Source organism: Triticum urartu, chromosome 5A, assembly GCF_056163025.1.
Source record: "Triticum urartu cultivar PI428250 chromosome 5A, HENAU_Tu73, whole genome shotgun sequence".
Taxonomy (NCBI): domain Eukaryota; kingdom Viridiplantae; phylum Streptophyta; class Magnoliopsida; order Poales; family Poaceae; genus Triticum; species Triticum urartu.
In genome coordinates, this window is record NC_141877.1 from 1785332 (window position 1) to 1792544 (window position 7213).

A 7213-nucleotide genomic window follows, 5' to 3' on the forward strand; every position below is an offset into this window, starting at 1 on the left:
CCACCTTTGATCAACGAGCTAGTCAAGTAGAGGCATACTAGTGACACTCTGTTTGTCTATGTATTCACACATGTATTATGTTTCCGGATAATACAATTCTAGCATGAATAATAAACATTTATCATGATAGAAGGAAATAAATAATAACCTTATTATTACCTCTAGGGCATATTTCCTTCAGTCTCCCACTTGCACTAGAGTCAATAATCTAGTTCACATCACCATGTGATTTAATACCAGTAGTTCACATCACCATGTGATTAACATCCATAGTTCACATCGACATGTGACCAACCCCCAAAGGGTTTACTAGAGTCAATAATCTAGTTCACATCGCTATGTGATTAACACCCAAAGAGTACTAAGGCGTGATCATGTTTTGCTTGTGAGAGAAGTTTAGTCAACGGGTCTGCCACATTCAGATCCGTAAGTATTTTGCAAATTTCTACGTCAACAATGCTCTGCACGGAGCTACTCTAGCTAATTGCTCCCACTTTCAATATGTATCCAGATTGAGATTGAGATTTAGAGTCATCTGGATCAGTGTCAAAATTTGCATCGACGTAACCCTTTATGACGAACCTTTTGTCACCTCCATAATCGAGAAACATATCCTTATTCCACTAAGGATAATTTTGACCGCTGTCCAGTGATCTACTCCTAGATCACTATTGTATTCCCTTGCCAAAAATAGTGTAGGGTATACAATAGATCTGGTACACAGCATGGCATATTTTATAGAACCTATGGCCAAGGCATAGGGAATGACTTTCATTCTCTTTCTATCTTCTGCCGTGGTCGGGCTTTGAGTCTTACTCAGTTTCACGCCTTGTAACACAGGAAAGAACTCTTTCTTTGACTGTTCTATTTTGAACTACTTCAAAATCTTGTCAAGGTATGTACTCATCAAAAAACGTATCAAGCGTCTTGATCTATCTCTATAGATCTTGATGCTCAATATGTAAGCAGCTTCACCGAGGTCTTTCTTTGAAAAAAATCCTTTCAAACACTCCTTTATGCTTTAGAGAATAATTCTACATTATTTCTGATCAACAATATGTCATTCACATATACTTATCAGAAATGATGTAGTGCTCCCACTCACTTTCTTGTAAATACAGGCTTCACCGCAAGTCTGTATAAAACTATATGCTTGGATCAACTTATCAAAGCGTATATTCCAACTCCGAGATGCTTGCACCAGTCCATAGATGGATCGCTGGAGCTTGCATATTTTGTTAGCACCTTTAGGAGTGACAAAACGTTCTGGTTGCATCATATACAACTCTTCTTTAATAAATCCATTAAGGAATGCAGTTTTGTTTATCCATTCGCCAGATTTCATAAATTGTGGCAATTGCTAACATGATTCGGATAGACTTAAGCATAGATACGAGTGAGAAACTCTCATCGTAGTCAACACCTTGAACTTGTCGAAAACCTTTTGCGACAATTCTAGCTTTGTAGATAGTAACACTACTATCAACGTCCATCTTCCTCTTGAAGATCCATTTACTCTCAATGACTCGCCAATCTTTGGGCAAGTCAATCAAAGTCCTACTTTGTTCTTATACATGGATCTCATCTCAGATTTCATGGCCTCAAGCCATTTCGTGGCATCTGGGCTCATCATCGCTTCCTCATAGTCGTAGGTTCGTCATGGTCAAGTAACATGACCTCCAGAACATGATTACTGTACCACTCTGGTGCGGACCTCACTCTGGTTTACCTACGAGGTTCGGTAGTAACTTGATCTGAAGTTACATGATCATCATCATTAGCTTCCTCACTAATTGGTGTAGGAGTCACAGAAACAGATTTCTGTGATGAACTACTTTCCAATAAGGGAGCAGGTATAGTTACCTCATCAAGTTCTACTTTCCTCCCACTCACTTCTTTCAAGATAAACTCCTTCTCTAGAAAGGATCCATTCTCAGCAATGAATAACTTGCCTTTAGATCTGTGATAGAAGGTGTACCCAACATTTTCTTTTGGGTATCCTATGAAGACGCACTTCTCCGATTTGGGTCTGAGCTTATCAGGTTGAAACTTTTCCACATAAGCATTGCAACCTCAAACTTTAAGAAACGACAACTTTGGTTTCTTGCCAAACCACAGTTCATACGATGTCGCCTCAACGGACTTAGATGGTGCCCTTTTTAATGTGAATGCAGCTGTCTCTAATGCATAACCCCAAAACTATAGTGATTAATCGGTAAGAAACATCATAGACTGCACTATATCCAATAGTAGTACGGTTATGACGTTCGGACACACCATTACACTGTGGTGTTCCAGGTGGCATGAGTAGTGAAACTATTTCACATTGTTTTAACTGAAGGCCAAACTCATTAACTCAAATATTTTACTTCTGCGATCATATCATAGAAACTTTTATTTTCATGTTACGATGATTCTCCACTTTACTCTGAAATACTTTGAACTTTTCAAATGTTTCAGACTTGTGTTTCATCAAGTAGATATACTCATATCTGCTCAAATCATCTGTGAAGATCAGAAAATAATGATACGTATCTCGAGCCTCAATATTTATCGGACCACATACATCAGTATGTATGATTTCCACCAAATCTTTTGCTCGCTCCATTGTTCCGGAGAACAGAGTCTTAGTCATCTTGCCCATGAGGCATGGTTCGCAAGCATCAACTGATTCATAATCAAATGATTCCAAAAGTCCATCAGCATGGATTTTCTTCATGCGCTTTACACCAATATGACCTAAATGGCTATGCCACGAATAAATTGCACTATCATTATTAACTTTGCATCTTTTGGCTTCAATATTATGAAAATGTGTATCACCACGATCGAGATCCAACAAACCATTTTCATTGGGTGTATGACCATAGAAGGTTTTATTCATGTAAATAGAACAACAATTATTCTCTAACTTACATGAATAACTGTATTGCAATAAACATGATACAATCATATTCATGCTCAACGCAAACACTAAATAACATTTATTTTAGGTTTAACACTAACCACAAAAGTATAGGGAGTGTGCGATGATGATCATATCAATGTTGGAACCATTTCCAATACACATCGTCACTTCACCCTTAACTAGTCTCTGTTCATTCTGCAACTCCCGTTTCGACTTACTATTCTTAGCAACTGAACCAGTATCAAATACCAAGGGGTTGCTACGAACACTAGTAATATACACATCAATAATCTGTCTATCAAATATACCATTGTTCACTTTGCCATCCTTCTTATCTGCCAAATACTTGGGGTAGTTCCGCTTCCAGTGACCAGTCTCTTTGCAGTAGAAGCACTCAGTTTCAAGCTTAGGTTCAGACTTGGGTTTTTCACTTGAGCAGCAACTTGCTTGCCGTTCTTCTTGATGTTCCCCTTTCTTCCCTTTGTCCCTTTACTTGAAACTAGTGGTTTTGTTTACCATCAACACTTGATGGTTTTGTTGATTTCTACCTTCGTCGATTTCAGCATCACGAAGAGCTTGGGAATCGTTTTCGTTATCCCTTGCATATTATAGTTCATCATGAAGTTCTACTAACTTGGTGATGGTGACTAGAGAATTCTGTCAATCACTATTTTCTCTGGAAGATTGACTCCCACTTGATTCAAGTGCTTGTAGTACCCAGACAATCTGAGCACATGCTCACTGCTTGAGCTATTCTCCTCCATCCTTTAGCTATAGAACTTGTTGGAGACTTCATATCTCTCAACTCGGGTATTTGCTTGAAATATTAACTTCAACTCCTGGAACATATCATATGGTCCATGACGTTCAAAACGTCTTTGAAGTCCCGATTCTAAGCCGTTTAAGCATGGTGCACTAAACTATCAAGTAGTCATTATATTGAGCTAGCCAAACATTCATAACGTCTGCATCTGCTCCTGCAATAGGTCGGTCACCTAGCGGTGCATCAAGGACATAATTCTTCTGTACAGCAATGAGGATAAACCTCAGATCACGGATCCAATCCGCATCATTGCTACTAACATCTTTCAACTTAGTTTTCTCTAGGAACATATCAAAATAAACACAGGGAAGCAACAACGCGAGCTATTGATCTACAACATGATTTGAAAAATACTATCAGGACTAAGTTCATGATAAATTTTAAGTTCAATTTAATCATATTACTTAAGAACTCCCACTTAGATAGACATCCCTCTAATCCTCTAAGTGATCACGTGATCCAAATGAACTAAACCATTTCGGATCATCACGTGAGATGGAGTAGTTTCAATGGTGAACATCACTATGTTGATCATATCTACTATATGATTCACGATCCGAGGCCATATCTGTTATATGCTAGCCTCGTCAAGTTTAACCTGAGTATTCCGCGTGTGCAACTGTTTTGCACCCGTTGTATTTGAACGTAGAGCCTATCACACCCGATCATCATGTGGTGTCTCAGCACGAAGAACTTTCGCAACGGTGCATACTCAGGGAGAACACTTGTTCCTTGATTATTTAGTGAGAGATTATCTTATAAAGCTATCGCCGAACTAAGAAAAATAAGCTGTATAAAAGATAAACATCACATGCAATCAAAATATGTGACATGATATGGCCATCATCATCTTGTGCCTTTGATCTCCATCTCCAAAGCATCGTCATGATCTCCATCGTCACCGGCATGACACCATGATCTCCATCATCTTGATCTATATCAATGTGTTGTCACATGGTTGTCTTGCCAACAATTGCTCTTGCAACTATTGCTATCACATAGCGATAAAGTAAAGCAATTATTTGGCGCTTGCATCTTATGCAATAGAAAGATAACCATATGGCTTTTGCCAGTTGCCGATAACTTCAACAAAACATGATCATCTCATACAACAACTTATATCTTATCACGTCTTGACCATATCACATCACAACATGCCCTGCAAAAACAAGTTAGACGTCCTCTACTTTGTTGTTGCAAGTTTTACGTGGCTGCTACGGGCTGAGCAAGAACCGTTCTTACCTACGATTCAAAACCACAACGATAGTTTGTCAAGTTGGTGTTGTTTTAACCTTCGCAAGGACCGGGCGTAGCCACACTCGGTTCGACTAAAGTTGGAGAAACTGACACCCGCCAGCCACCTGTGTGCAAAGCACGGCGGTAGAACCAGTCTCGCGTAAGCGTACGCGTAATATCGGTCCGGGCTGCTTCATCCAACAATACCGCCGAACCAAAGTGTGACATGCTGGTAAGCAATATGACTTGTATCACCCAGAACTCGCTTGTGTTCTACTCATGCATATTACATACACGCATAAAACCTACGCTCGGATGCCACTGTTGGGGAACGTAGTAATTTCAAAAATTTCCTACGCACACGCAAGACATTGGTGATGCATAGCAACGAGAGGGGAGAGTGTTGTCTACGCACCCTCGTAGACCGGAAGCGGAAGTGTTAGCACAACACGGTTGATGTAGTCGTACGTCTTCACGATCCGACCGATCAAGTACCGAACGCACGGCACCTCCGAGTTCTGCACACGTTCAACTCGATGACATCCCTCGAACTCCGATCCAGCCGAGCTTTGAGGGAGAGTTCCGTCAGCACGACGGCGTGGTGACGATGATGATGTTCTACCGACGTAGGGCTTCGCCTAAGCACCACTACGATATGATCGAGGTGGATTATGGTGGAGGGGGCACCGCACACGGCTAAGAGATCAAGAGATCAATTGTTGTGTCTTTGGGGTGCCCCCTGCCCCCGTATATAAAGGATTGGAGGAGGGGGAGGGCCGGCCCTCTCTATGGCGCGCCCTAGGGGAGTCCTACTCCCACTGGGAGTAGGATTCCCCCTTTCCTAGTAGAACTCGGAGCCCTTCCAAGTAGTAGGAGTAGGAGGGAAGGAAAGGGAAGGAAAAAGGAGAAGGAAAGAAGGGGGCGCCCCCCCTCCCTAGTCCAATTCGGACCAGCCCATGGGGAGGGGTGCGGCCACCCTTTGAGGCCTTTCTCTCCTTTCCCGTATGGACCATTAAGGCCCAATACGAATTCCTGTAACTCCCCGGTACTCCAGAAAATACCCGAATCACTCGGAACCTTTCCGATGTCCGAATATAGTCGTCCAATATATCGATCTTTACGTCTCGACCATTTCGAGACTCCTCGTCATGTCCCCGGTCTCATCCGGGACTCCGAACTCCTTCGGTATATCAAAACACATGAACTCATAATATAACCGTCATCGAATTTTAAGAGTGTGGAACCTATGGGTTCGAGAACTATGTAGACATGACCGAGACACCTCTCCGGTCAATAACCAATAGCGGAACCTGGATGCTCATATTGGCTCCTACATATTCTATGAAGATCTTTATCGGTCAAACCGCATAACAACATACGTTGTTCCCTTTGTCATCGGTATGTTACTTGCCCGAGATTCGATCGTCGGTATCTCAATACCTAGTTCAATCTTGTTACCGGCAAGTCTCTTTACTCGTTCGGTAATACATCATCCTGCAACTAACTTATTAGTTGCAATGCTTGCAAGGCTTAAGTGATGTGCATTACCGAGAGGGCCCAGAGATACCTCTCCGACAATCGGAGTGACAAATCCTAATGTCGAAATACGCCAACCCAACAAGTACCTTCGGAGACACCTGTAGAGCACCTTTATAATCACCCAGTTACGTTGTGACGTTTGGTAGCACACAAAGTGTTTCTCTGGTAAACGGGAGTTGCATAATCTCATAGTCATAGGAACATGTATAAGTCATGAAGAAAGCAATAGCAACAAACTAAACGATCAAGTGTTATGCTAACGGAATGGGTCAAGTCAATCACATCATTCTCCTAATGATGTGATCCCGTTAATCAAATGACAACTCATGTCTATGGTTAGGAAACATAACCATCTTTGATCAACGAGCTAGTCAAGTAGAGGCATACTAGTGACACTCTGTTTGTCTATGTATTCACACATGTATTATGTTTCCGGTTAATACAATTCTAGCATGAATAATAACATTTATCATGATATAAGGAAATAAATAATAACTTTATTATTGCCTCTAGGGCATATTTCCTTCAGTCACTCCCTCGAGCTCTCTCCCTCTCCCGTGCCTTCTCCCCCTCCTCTGGCTCCCCCCTCCCCCACCAAGCGGAGCTCGTCGCCGCCGCTCATCGTTGTCGTAGCCGCCGCCTCTCCCTCGCCTCTCTGAGCTGTCCCTGAGCTCTGCCATGACGTCTTCGTCCTCTCCACGGGGTCA